Source organism: Cibotium barometz, chromosome 54 (assembly GCF_041138505.1).
Source record: "Cibotium barometz isolate CiBa-2024 chromosome 54, ASM4113850v1, whole genome shotgun sequence".
Classification (NCBI taxonomy): Eukaryota; Viridiplantae; Streptophyta; class Polypodiopsida; order Cyatheales; family Cibotiaceae; genus Cibotium; species Cibotium barometz.
In genome coordinates this window covers 33,269,645-33,284,361 of record NC_141099.1, presented here as the reverse complement: position 1 = coordinate 33,284,361, position 14,717 = coordinate 33,269,645, and the positions used below count along the sequence as shown (strand labels likewise).

Genomic DNA, 14,717 nt, shown 5'->3' with positions numbered 1-14,717 from the left:
GTCGGCCTAGGCTAAGGAGGCAAGCCCACTATTTCTACCCAAACACAACAAGCCTCTTGCAAATTTTTGTTCACATCAAAAAGGGGTCAAAAGGAATAGCCGGTACAAGTCTATGCCCCATGACCCTTGGTGCTTTTGCAAACAACTCAAAAATTTCTTATCCTTTGTTGAACAACACATTGAAAACCCCCTTATCAAGATAGAACACTTGAGATACCACATTATCATGAAAGATATCTTCTTGCAACCACTTGCCTAGATTGACTTTGGATGGGGGCTTGCCAGAATAGACTACAATCACACTACACATTGAGAAGAGGCCTACCTGATTCCTAATCAACTCCGAAGAGACTCTCATGGGATACCTTACGTGCACTCGGCTGTGACTTCTGAGTTTGGGCATTGATGCTCGCCGCGCAATGTAGTTAGAAAGTATCCTCTTTCCCTCCCTCTCCCCGTCTTCTACTTTGCATAGATGCTTCTCATGTCTTCAGGTCCTCTAGGTTCCAATCCCCCACCATATCCCTCTACCACCTCATGTGGCATTCTCTCTCCATCTGGGTTGCCAGCATGTATGTGTTAATCGGTGCCTGCCTAGCATACGGGACCATACACTTCACACGCGTAAATTAAATCTCCGTATCCCCACGTCCCCACTCCCTCCTCAACTTCACTGCCTCATGGATTGGTTTTAGGGCCTTTTTAACGCAAGACATCTTGCATTTTTCACTTTTTAGAATTTCAGCCATGTGTTTTTTTTATGCTTATTCTCTCTCTTTATCTCCCTCCCTTCTCTCTCTCTCTCTCTCTCTCTCTCTCTCTCTCTCTCTCTCTCTCTCTCTCTCTCTCACACACACACACACACACACAAGGGATTGTTCTCTCTTTTTCTTGTAATTTTGGAGCTACAGGCGACCTGCTCTTTCTCTCCCACTCCATCAACATATGGTCCAAGTGTTTGTTGGAGATGGTGGTGTGGGTAGCTGGAGCTATTGGTTTGTAAGTGGGCTAGCTAGAGATAGAGGTTTGCAAGTGGGGGATTGGTTTGCCTCTTCGAGAAGATAAAGGAGGAGGAGGCTCTTTCTCCTATCTCTCTCTTAGGAGATGAGGTGGGGCTCCATCTCTGCATTCATCTTCTTCATGTGTGTTTGCAGGTGGGAGGAGATGAAGTGGGGGTTTAAGTTAGGAGGAGAGGAGGGGGGATTTGAGATAGGAGCAAACAAGTTTAGGTATACCTTGGGACAGATGATGCTTGAGATATCTGTCTCTAAGAATTGTAACGTGGTGAGAGGTAGTGCATGCTAGAAGCACGTGGTAGGATGCATGTGCAAGCTACGAGAGCAAAACGATGATGTGAGGAGGGGTGGCACATGTGCACGACAAGGTAAGCATGGTGATACCACGTCGTTATGTTATTTTCCATGCTATCATACGTGCTTCCGTGCACATCTATTTGCATGCAAAGGCACTTGTCTTTTTTTATTTGCCATGCCATTGTGCCTTCTTGTCGTCATGCACGTCCACCCGCACGTTGCACCTGGACATTCTTCTTCTATCTCTTCCACCATCATTGATGTGATGGATGTCTTGCATGTGTGGTTCACTATTGCTATTGCTAAGTCTTCTAGGTTCTTCTACTCTACTAATAAGCAGCGATTTATGCTCCAAACCATCATTCCTTGTTGTCACACTCATGGTATAGCAGCTTGGGTATGCCTAACATCCCCGTATTCACACAAGAAGGTGGCCTAGAAAGCTAGATGGTTTAGAGATGGCTTGGATTAGATTCAACACATTGCCAAATAGGCTACGTGCTACACTAGAACACTATCTCATAACGGTCGCATAGAGTAGGTAGACCTTACTCTTGGAGGGTAGATACCCTATCTTCACACATTGTAGGGGCCTAAGATGAGCTCGGATGGTTGTGGGAGGTGGAAAACCTATGTAGCAATTTCTATTTCTTCTTTATAGGCCGGGTCTACACTACGAACGGTTGAAATGACTAGTTATAGCCTCCTCGTGTATACCAGCCTATAACATGACCAACCCCTTCTCCACACAGTTCATCAATCATGATTGTGAGTTTACTGCCTAGCTTCTACTAGCATACAACCTCCGTCTTAGCAATTCTAGATCAGCCAGTCTCACAGGAGCACATGAGTGTGGGGGATTTGCTATCAATTATATCACTTTAGTAATACAATCTCTATTATTGTGTAATTCCATTTTTAAAGTTTTGTGTTGATCCTACTTCTTGCAAGTGTTCTTGTATACACTGCATGTTGTATCCTCTTACATGGTATTAGATCTCCGGTTTGATATAAAACTTCTATAGTAATTAATGTCTAGTAGTCCCTTAAGAGAAATAACATCTACTGCTGCAAAGACCCCATCCACCACGATTTGGTGTGCTGATGAAAAGTTTAATAGCACCAATTATCCTCTATGGAAGTTCAAGCTTAAGGATATTCTTTCCTCTTATGAGCTTTACTGGGACACTCTCATTGGTGTTGATGTTCAACCCAGGGATGTTGATGGAGGCTCGTATAGCTTGTTGACCTTGTCCAAGCTTGGAGATGAAGGGATTCATATGATCTCTGCAACATTGTCACATAGAGAGCTTGCCCAAGCTTGGAAATGAAGGGATTCACATGCTCTCTGTGACATTGTCACACTTGCATGATGGAAGATAGCGTGCTCACCATCGTTTAGCATGGAAGATATCGTACTCACCATGGTTCAACATGTCTTCATAGTTGCAGAAGCATGGGCTTTGTTTTGCAGACCTAGTACAAGACCACTAATTCCTCAAGGATTTAGAATCTCAAAAATCAATTTCAACAAGAGAGGTTGAATGAAGGTGAGGCGTTTCTCACCAAAATAAAATATCTTCATGACTAGATGGTAGCAATTTACATGAATGTTCTCTCTCCCAAATCTCTCTCGTTCGCTATTATCTAAGGGCTACCCATGACTAGATGGTAGCAATTTACATGAATGTTCTCTCTCCCAAATCTTTCTCGTTCGCTATTATCTAAGGGCTACCCATGTATGATAGTTTTATTACATCTTTGAATGTTGGTGTTAGGCCTACTCTATCATATTTGAGGAGTTCAATGTTGAAATGTGCAATGTAAACTAAAGCTTTTGTGATTTGGTGGAGTGTGTGAATGCACCCTAGAGGTGCAAGCCTAGAGGTGCAAGATATTGTGGAAAGATAAGAATGCCACATATGATATTATATAGTGTGTGAGTGTTGACCAAAAGAGTGGAAAAGAGTGTGCCGCATGGATGTACACACATGTAAAGTGAGATGAGGGCTATCTATATTAGAAGCCTCATTGTATGGTTCATTATGATATGCAATAGAACTTGTGTTGAGTGTGCTACTCTCTCTCTCTCTACTCTCTCTCTCTCTCTCTCTCTCTCTCTCTCTCTCTCATGGAGTTCTTGGTGTGGTTTGACCCACCTTAGTTATGCTTAATCTAGGTTGCTAATCACCATGATCAATCCCATATTAGGAATCTCAACATGATATTAGAGTTAGGATGGGCTCTTGATCATGGTGCATATCTATGTATGGTTTTCTTGTTTATGAGGTCATTTAATTAAGCATTATTTTCATTTAAATATGAGAAAAACTTAAGCACACTCATTGTCATTAGTATTGCACGAGGTATTGCATTTCTTAGCAGTGCACACCCCGAGGTATTGCATTTGGAGAGAGATTATGTTGGTGATTGGAGAGATTATGAAGCTGCCTAGAAAGTTGAAAATGGAGATTTTAGCAATATGAAGACCTTTGGAGTCTACATCGTCATCAATAAGGAGGTGCCAAGGAGACAATGGTGTCTCAAGATAAGGTTGGTTTTGTAGTTTTCCTTAAATTTTTTGGTTTGAGCATGAGAAAATTCTCAATGTTAAATGAAGGGTTGCTTAGTGGTGTGATATGTGGATCCCATGGATCTTTGCTTGCGGGCAAAGAGTGTATGAGGTGCATTCTTGCCAAATTGGTGGCAAGATGAATATGGGCTCAAGATGGAGTACATGGTGTTATGTATCAAAGAAGGATACTCATGGAGTTGCTCACGGAGGATGGGCAACAAAGATGGAAGACTTGCAGGTTCTTTCATAGAATTGGCACCTCGGATTTCTTGCGGGAAATCCATGAACGAAAGCATCCTTGTTGAATGTGCATGCATGGTTGGAGCATGTACATCATGGAGCTCATGAAGGCCATGTCAATGATCATGGAACCTTAACTTGGAGGTCTTGGAGAGGCAAATTAGCAATGGGAGATGCTATGGAGTTTTGAAGCTCATATGAGAGCTAAAGGTATCAAGAATGGTGACTACAAGAACCTTATGGAAAGGAGGTTGCAGAAATTGTAAGAGGCGTAGTTGAGAAACATCTTGGGGTTTCTAATGAGAGAGAATGCAATCCAAAAGTAGTAGAGGTGGTAGGCAATCACTGAGAAAAGCGACAAGAAGGCAAACATAGTCACTGTTAAATGCAGTAGAGAGAGGCAAACACACAGTCACAACAGCAAGGAGAGTTGGCAATTGCAAGTAGCACATCAACATCAGCTAGAGAAGAGCCGGTAGCACTTGGTAGAGGGAGAGTAAGTAACACAATGATTATCAAAGAAAAGACATTAAAGTTGACATAGCAAGGCTGTAGTCAAAGTTGACATAGCAAGGCTATAGTCAAAGTTGACATAGCAAGGCTGTAGTCAAAGTTGCCATGAAAGCTCTAGAGAAGAGAGCTTGGCTACAGACGTTGGCTCTGCAGACGTGTTAAGTGGGCCACAAAGGAGTAGCATTGTAGCTAGAGTCATGGAGGCTAATGAAAGCAACGCGGAAGAGTTGTAGTCAAAGTTGCCATGAAAGCTCTAGAGAAGAGAGCTTGGTTGTGCAGACGTGTTAAGTGGGCCACAAAGGAGTAGCATTGTAGCTAGAGTCATGGAGGCCAATGAAAGCAACGAGGAAGAGTTGGAGATGAGAAGAGAAGCACGAAGAGCAGCATGTGCTTGTTGACTCTCCCACTCATCGAAGCTGCCTACAAGAAGTAGCACCAAGAACGGCTGTGAGTCCATCAATAAGTGTGTTGGTGGTGAAGCGAAGGACTGAGGCCCTTCATAGTAGAGCAACCAGGGCGACAACATGCTTGTTATTATCAACAAACAGCATGGCAGCTGTAGTAGCCAGTAGAGAGGAGAAAGCCATGGTGGGTATGAACTGCAGGTGCAGGGTAGCATTGGAGAAGACAAAGCCTGACCTTGGGAGAAGCACATAGAGTGACCAACCATAGAGAAGCGATAAGGCTTTTTTTTATTTTTATTAACTCAAGTGGTCGTTTGAAACCCTAAGAGATAAGGGTTTAAAATTTGTATGGTGTAAATAAATCCAAGCATAAGCCCTCATTAACATGCTTTATAGCATTTATACACACACACACATTTTTCAGTCTCTTGAAGCTATGTGAGCCCGCTATGATATATGCAAGAGATGCAAAGGATATTGACGTAGCCATGTTGTGATCTATGAAGGTGATGAGTGGCACAAGGTTTATTTTGTATACGTATGAGGGTGCCCTACTACCCAGGCCACAAAGAGCCTTAAAAAGGATTATAACTTGCAACTCACCCATGTTATGAGGGTCCCCTGTCCGAGCCCGTAGGTGCTTGAAATGGATGTCATTGTGGTGTGCGTTAAGTTGTGCTTGAAATGGATGTCATTGTGGTGTGCGTTAAGTTGTGCATGCATAGGCGTCACACTACATGGGGTTGTTTCCCATCCGAACATTTATGTTCAAATTGGACTCAGTGGTTCCACTATGAGCAAGTGGGCTCAAAATGGACTTCGTGTCTAGGTTAGCTAGGCACATGCACACACACTTGTTGAACACTCCAATTTGCATTAAGGGGGAGTATTGAGATTGGCATATTGAGATTGGCAGTGCCAAATTGTTGGGGGTGAGAGGTGAGTTGATCAAATTGGTTAGACAGATGATTAGTTCACATACCTAAGTTTACATTGAGGAGGGGTGTTGAAATGTACAATGTAAACTAAAGCTTTGGTTATTTGATTGAGTGTGTGGAGGCACCCCAGAGGTGCAAGATATTGTGGAAAGATAAGAATACGACATATGATATTGTATGGTGTGTGTGTTGACCAAAAGAATGGAAAGAGTGTGCCACATGAGTGCACACATGTAAAGTGAGATGAGGGCTATCTATATTAGAAGCCTCATTGCATGGTTCATTGTGATATACAATAGAACTTGTGTTGAGTGTGCTACTCTCTCTCTCTCTCTCTCTCTCTCTCTCTCTCTCTCTCTCTCTCTCATGGATTTCTTGGTGTGGTTTAACCCACCTTAGTTATGCTTAATTTATGTTGCTAATCACCATGATCAATCCCATAGTAGGATTTCAACATTTAGCTCAGTACTTAGTAGATCTCCTGTCATATGAACTTCCTACCCAATCTGCATCTGTGTAACCATAACACATTCAACTCTTTCCCTGACTAGACTAGAATGGGCAATGGTCTTCACATATCTCATAATCCTCCTGAAAGTATCCAAATGAGGCTTCCTGGGACTTTGCATAAACTGACTTACTAGTTCTATAGCATAACATAAGTCCAGCCTCGTAATAGTCAGGTAGATAAGACTACCAAAACCATTTTCCTGTACATGGTGACATCTTCCAGTTCATTACCCAAATTAGCCATAAGCTTCATATTTTGCTCCAAAGGTGTCATCATAGGCTTACAACCTGTCATTTCATACTTTTCTAACATGTCTAAGGCATATTGCCTTTACACCAGCCATATACTATGAGATGCCATGATCACCTCAATACCAAGAAAGAATCTGAGTTCACTCAAATCCTTCATATCAAACTGTGTGCTTAAAGATGTCTTCACATCCTCAATGTCTTTCCCATGATCACCTGTCACAATCAAATCATCCACATAAATGACTATCACAACCAATCCATTATGTGTCTTCTTCACATAAAGTGAAGAATCTTAGTTTTCCACATGAAAACCAATGCTCATAAGATACTTGCTTATTTTGTCACTCCAAGATCTTGGTGCCTACTTTAAACCATATAATGCTTTCTTCAATCTGCATACACGTGTGGGATACTTAGGGTGTACATACCCCTTTGGCTGTTCGTCGATAAATACTTCCTCTTGTAGCTCACCATTGAGGAAGGCATTCTTCACATCCATTTGAAATAGATTCCATCCACAAGAAGCAACCATAGATATCACAGACCTAACTGTAGCCACTGGGCTAAATGTCTCATCATAATCCAAACCATGTGTCTGTGCATATCCTTTTTCAACCAACCTTGCTTTATGCCTCTCTATTAAACCATCTGATTTACATTTCACTTTGTAAACCCATTTACAACCAATCACATTCTTGACATCTGACAAATCTACCAAATCCCACGTGTCATTATGCAGCACCAAGGCATCCATCTCCTCATCCCTGGCTCTATCCCATGTCTCCTTGCCAATAGCCTCTTCAAAACATGAAGGCTCTACATGCTTTACCACTGATGTCATATATGCATAATGCATAGCATAACCTCTGTATGTCAACCTATGTACTGGGTATCTCACTCTTTGTGATCTCCTCACTGGTTGTGGCTCACTACTATGAGCTTCATGTGCTCTAGCATGTGGTGGCACATACTTGTCATTTCTAACACCTAGAGTTCTTATTTTTGGAATCCCCAATTCTTCATCAAGGCTTTCTGAGCTTGATGAATCATAACCTGTAGTATCAATGCCAATACCTTCAACTTTCTTCTTTCCTTTGTCCACTACAACACTACTCTTAGTGCTCACATCATGTCTCAATCTTCCTTACCATGGACTCACATTATCACTCGATGACTCAAGTGGTCCACTCATACTTGTAGATTCCTGCATTAGGAAGATTCACATCCTCATTTGCATCTATGTCATCAACTATGACATGCTCACTTTCTTTGTACCGAGTTCCCATCTCATCAAAGATCACATCTCTGCTAATTACAACCTGTTTTGCCACTGGATAAACTATCTTCAAGTTGTCAAGAGTCTATCTTCTAAAAAATGTTGGTAATGGTTGAAACATCCAAATGTGTGGCGGTGGTAAGGATGCAAAAACCAATGTCCTAGGATAACCAAATGGAAATAATGATAGCCACGGTTGAGAAGGAGGAGAAAATAAATAATTCCCTTGAAACATGAGTCATCTATTTCCTTTCTAAGAAAAGCCCTAGTAGTAAATCACAGCTATTGAGATCAAGGTTTTTTTAAATCTTGATGTGTATGCTTTTCTAGAGGAACAATGATGCCATTGTGGATTATGGAGTAATGGAATTGGCAACCTTGACTAATGAATATCACAATGCAAGAATTTGCATCTTGTTAACAACGAATGGAGTTGCAACTGTTACTAAGGAGAAATTATGTTCTACCTTTGGTATTTCAAAAGGTTGACACTCTACCAATTACTTGTGGGCGACTTACAATAATGTGTCTTTTGAAGTGCCTAGTGTATACCATTGAGAGAACAATATGTTTCACTTGGATATTCAATTTGGAGACACCTTCATTGTCAAGGGAGTGAGATTGATACCTAGCAGCAACACCCAAACAATAATAGATCTAGAATCTATTTAAAATGAAAATAATGCTTAATTAAATGACCTCATAAACAAGAAAACCATACATAGATATGCACCATGATCAAGAGCCCATCCTAACTCTGATATCATGTTGAGATTCCTAATATGGGATTGATCATGGTGATTAGCAACCTAGATTAAGCATAACTAAGGTGGGTTAAACCACACCAAGAACTCCATGAGAGAGAGAGAGAGAGAGAGAGAGGAGAGAGAGAGAGAGAGAGTAGCACACTCAACACAAGTTCTATTGCATATCATAATGAACCATACAATGAGGCTTCTAATATAGATAGCCCTCATCTCACTTTACATGTGTGCATCCATGCGGCACACTCTTTTCCACTCTTTTGGTCAACACTCACACACCATATAATATCATATGTGGCATTCTTATCTTTCCACTCCTTAGATAGCGAACGAGAAAAATTTGGGAGAGAGAACATTCATGTAAATTGCTACCATCTAGTCATGAAGATATTTTATTTTGGTGAGAAATGCCTCACCTTCATTCAACCTCTCTTTGAAGTTGATTTTTGAGATTCTAAATCCTTGAGGAATTAGTGGTCTTGTACTAGGTCTGCAAAACAAAGCCCATGCTTTTGCAACTATGAAGACATGTTGAACCATGCTTCTGCAACTGTGAAGACATGTTGAACCATGGTGAGTATGATATCTTTCATGCTAAACGATGGTGAGCACGCTATCCTCCATCATGCAAGTGTGACGATATCACAGAGAGCATGTGAATCCCTTCATTTCCAAGCTTGGACAAGCTCTCTATGTGATGATGTTGCAGAGATCATATGAATCCCTTCTTCTCCAAGCTTGGACAAGGTCAACAGGTTATACGAGCTTCCATCTACATCCCTGGGTTGAACATCAACACCAATGAGAGTGTCTCAGTAAAGCTCATAAAGAGGAAAAAATATCCTTAAGCTTGAACTTCCATAGAGGATAATTGGTGCTATTAAACTTTTCATCAGCACACCAAATCATGGTGGATAGGGTCTTGCAGCAGCAGATGTTATTTCTCTTAAGGGACTACTAGACATTAATTACTAAAGAAGTTTTATATCAAACCGGAGATCTAATACCATGTAAGAGGATACAACATGCAGTGTATACAAGAGAACACTTGCAAGAAGTAGGATCAACACAAAACTTTAAAAATGGAATTACACAATAATAGAGATTGTATTACTAAAGTGATATAATTGATAGCAAATCCCCCACACTCATGTGCTCCTGTGAGACTGGCTGATCTAGAATTGCTAAGACAGAGGTTGTATGCTAGTAGAAGCTAGGGAGTAAACTCACAATCATGATTGATGAACTGTGTGGAGAAGGGGTTGGTCATGTTATAGGCTGGTATACACGAGGAGGCTATAACTAGTCATTTCAAAACCGTTCGTAGTGTAGACCCGGCCTATAAAGAAGAAATAGAAATTGCTACATAGGTTTTCCACCTCCCACAACCCTACAATGTGTGAAGATAGGGTATCTACCCTCCAAGAGTAAGGTCTACCTACTCTATGCGATCGTTTAGTGTTCTAGTGTAGCACGTAGCCTATTTGGCAATGTGTTAAATCTAATCCAAGCCATCTCTAAACCATCTAGCCGTCTAGGCCACCTTCTTGTGTGAATACAGGGATGTTAGGCATACCCAAGCTGCTATAGCATGAGTGTGACAACAAGGAATGATGGTTTGGAGCATAAATCGCTGCTTATTAGTAGAGCAAAAGAACCTAGAAGACTTAGCAATAGCAATAGCGAACCACACATGCAAGACATCCATCACATCAATGATGGTGGAAGAGATAGAAGAAGAATGTCTAGGTGCAACGTGTGGGTGGACGTGCATGACGACAAGAAGGCACAATGGCATGGCAAATAAAAAAAGACAACTGCCTTTGCATGCAGATAGATGTGCACGGAAGCACGTATGATAGCATGGAAAATAACATAACGACGTGGTATCACCATGCTTACCTTGTCGTGCACATATTCCACCCCTCCTCACATCATCGTTTTGCTCTCTCGCGGCTTGCACATGCATCCTACCACGTGCTTCTAGCATGCACTACTTCTCACCACATTACAATTCTTAGAGACAGATATCTCAAGCATCATTTGTCCCAAGGTATACCTAAACGTGTTTGCTCCTGCCTCAAATCCCCCCTCCTCTCCTCCTAGCTTAAACCCCCACTTCATCTCCTCCCACCTGCAAACACACATGAAGAAGATGAATGCAGAGATGGAGCCCCACCTCATCTCCTGAGAGAGAGATAGGAGAAAGAGCCTCCACCCCCTCCTTTATCTTCTTGAAGAGGCAGACCAATCCCCCACTTGCAAACCTGTATCTCTAGCTACCCCACTTACAAACCAATAGCTCCAGCTACCCACACCACCATCTCCAACAAGCACTTGGACCATATGTTGATGGAGTGGGAGAGAAAGAGCAAGTCGCCTGTAGCTCCAAAATTACAAGAAAAAGAGAGAACAATCCCTTATGTGAGAGAGAGAGAGAGAGAGAGAGAGAGAGAGAGAGAGAGAGAGAGAGAGAGAGAGAGAGAGAGATGTAGAGAGAGAAGAGAGGGAGATAAAGAGAGATGTAGAGAGAAGGGAGGGAGATAAAGAGAGAGAGAGAGAGAGAGAGAGAGAGAGAGAGAGAGAGAGAGAGAGAGATGTAGAGAGAAGGGAGGGAGATAAAGAGAGAGAATAAGCATTGAAAAAACACATGGCTGAAATTCTAAAAAGTCAAAAATGCAAGATGTCTTGCGTTAAAAAGGCCCTAAAACCAATCCATGAGGCAGTGAAGTTGAGGAGGGAGTGGGGATGTGGGGATACGGAGATTTAATTTACGCGTGTGAAGTGTATGGTCTCGTATGCTAGGCAGGGCACCGATTAACGCATGCTGGCAACCCAGATGGAGAGAGAATGGCACATGAGGTGGTAGAGGGATATGGTAGGGGATTAGGAGCTAGAGGACCTGAAGACACGAAGCATCTGTGCAAAGTAGAAGACGGGGAGAGGGAGGGAAAGAGGATACTTCCTAACTAGATTGCGTGGTGAGCATCAATGCCCAAACTCAGAAGTCACAATCGAGTGCACGTAAGGTATCCCATGAGAGTCTCTTCGGAGTTGATTAGGAATCAGGTAGGTCTCTTCTCAATGTGTAGTGTGATTGTAGTCTATTCTGGCAAGCCCCCATCCAAAGTCAATCTAGGCAAGTGGTTGCAAGAAGATATCTTTCATCATAATGTGGTATCTCAAGTGTTCTATCTTGGTAAGGAGATTTTCAATGTGTTGTTCACCAAAGGATAAGAAATTTTTGAGTTGTTTGCAAAAGCACCAAGGTTCATGGGGCATAGACTTGTACCGGCTATTCCTTTTGACCCTTTTTTGATGTGAACAAAAATCTGCAAGAGGCTTGTTGTGTTTGGGTAGAAATAGTGGGCTTGCCTCCTTAGCTTAGGCCGACGTTGGGGTGAACTTGCATGTGCACTTGGACCTATATTGCATCTTCCAAAAGGTGAAGTGGGAGGGCACCAAGCGAATAGCGTGTGTATAACATGGAATACCCTGATGGAGACCCCTTAAACTCTGGAGGTGGACTTAGGAAAACTAGGAAAGATAGAGTTGAGCGTGAAATTTGGCCCATTCCCGCCAGGAGCTTGTTTTAGGTGTGGTGGCTTTGGGCATATAGCCAAGAACTGCATCAGGGGGTTCATGCAAAACCTTTAAATAAGGAGAGGAAGAAAAGAGAAACTAGTGGGGATAGTATTGTTAAAGACATAGAGGCAAACATAGAGGTATTAAAAGAAGGAAAAGGGAAACAAGTTCTAGCAAGCGAGGGGGGGGGGGTCGGGTTGAGGGAGCCTAGATAAAAACTAAGGGGAAAGCTGATCTCGGGAATCTCATGCAAACCAAGGAAGAGGCAAGAAAGGCCCAAAACAAACCGGTTGTAAGAGAAGCTAGAGGGAGTAAGTCCCAAAGCAATCTGAGCCCTTTGAGATACTCAAATAGGGGGACATCTTATGTACAAAGGTTCAATTGGCAGGTGGAAGAGGCTTGGAAGGAGATCCAAAAAGGTGCTTCACAAAAAGGAGATGATGAGGAGGTGGACATGGTTTCGGAAACAACCTTTACATGAGTAAGTCAATGGAAGTTAAAGGTTGTACATGGAATGTAGGATTGAGGATAGGAAAAAGAGCTCTACTTTTTTGGGATTAGTCAAGGATTAGGGGGCTTTCCATTATGGCTATCCAGGAGCATAATTTGTTTGGATTAAAATCCTTTAGGAAGGATAGGTAGAAAGACTGGATTGTGTTGTATAGGGGAGTGAATGGGGGGTATAGTGGAGTGATGACTATTATTAAAAATAATTTAAAACCTAATATAATTGCTAACCATCCAAATGGCAAGATTTTAGTGGTTGAGATTCAAGTTAATGGGGAATGGATGTAGGTGGTACATATCTATGGTGCTCACAATCATAAGGCTAGAAGTGTAATGCGGGAATGGATTGATAATCTCAATATTCATGGCCATTGTATCCTCTTGGGCAATTTTAATATGGTTGAAAAACAACTGGATAGGTGTGGGGGGAGCACCATTTTGATGGGTCAAGAGAAAAGGAGATGGGAAGAACTGAGAGGAAAGATGGGATTGATTGACGGGTGGAACATGGGTGATTGGGGGTCTGACCCTGGGCACACCTACTTTAGCCTGCATTATTTTGGTTCATCCTCTAGGATTAATAGGGTTTTTCTCAATCAGCAGAGCAGCAGTTTGGGTTCCTTACACTTTGACGACAATGACAGTTGATTCTAGTCCTGCTCTCTCTGATCATATGCCTTGGAAATTGGAGTGGCACATGACTAACTGGGAGGAGGTTAAACTAAATCAATATCCCACAAGGAAATTGAGAGTCAACAATTTGCTACTCAAGGATGACCTTTTTATTTTTACTATTGAAGAGGCCATTTGAAAACTTAAAAAGAGAGGGACTTCTGAGGGATCCTAGAGATCCTTTGCTAGTGGGATACATGGTACCATTAGGGGGGTTGGGAAATTGAGAGCTAAAGAAAGAAGGCAGGAAAGGAGGAGATGGAGTGAACTGATGGAATCTTTGCACAAGAAGATACAAGTAGGGTGTCACGTAGGCTGTAATGCCCGTGACCGACGTCGAATGGCCATATCCGGGGTTCAGTGGGAGAGGACGCCCATGCGGAGTCATGGGCGGCCAGGCTAGTGTGGACGGCAGGCCACACACTATATAGCCTGGGGGATGAGGGGCAATCCTCATTCTTCCTCTATGGCTGGGTGGTGAGCCAGAGGCCGTCCCCTCTCGTGGTAACGCCCGTAGCGGCGTTACGGGTATCTAACACTGGTATCAGAGCATGGTTCGAAGGGATCGTGAGAGTCCGCGCGCGAACGGGGGACCGGAGCCCACTCGTTCGCCGGTGGTTTTCATCCACAATCTCCTCACCCTTATCTCCACAAGGGAATGTGTGGAGGGAGGAGGGCCAAGACTTTGGAAGGGAAGAACTCTTTCTCTCTCTCTCTCATTCTCTCCCCGTCACACACAGCATAGAGGTAAGCAAAATTTGTTTTGTTTTCATTTTTCTTGTGTTTTTCTGCGTTGAATCGCTTCGCAATATTCTGCGTTGAAGGTTTTCAAAAAAACCGCCTGTGTGTTGAGGTGGGGGGGGCGCAGACCAACCCCACGAAACCTATGTGTGTGGGGGGTGGGGCGGCGAAAACCAGCCAGGCCAGCCCACTTATACGTTAATGGCGGGGTGGGGATAACACCCGTCAGATCGCCCAGCAGACTTCACCACCGGCGGAATGAGCACGGCGGGACGGTCATCAAGGCGCAGGGCGGAGGGCGGGGACACCCAGCAGCCCTGGCAAGTTATTCACGCTCTGGCGGCTGGACTCCTTTCGTCGTCCGGGCTGTGCAACTTGTCAGAGCAGGAATGCTCAGGCAAGATGTACGACCGAACATTCTCTGCTT

General features: G+C 42.9%; 1 non-coding gene across 1 annotated transcript; it reads right to left on the bottom strand.

Annotated features, from left to right (window-relative positions):
- Nucleotides 1-14,510: 14,510 nt before the first annotated feature.
- On the bottom strand, nt 14,511-14,717 carry LOC147608065 (small nucleolar RNA U3). The gene has a single exon (XR_015264648.1). It is a non-coding gene; the product is annotated as a small nucleolar RNA U3 (small nucleolar RNA).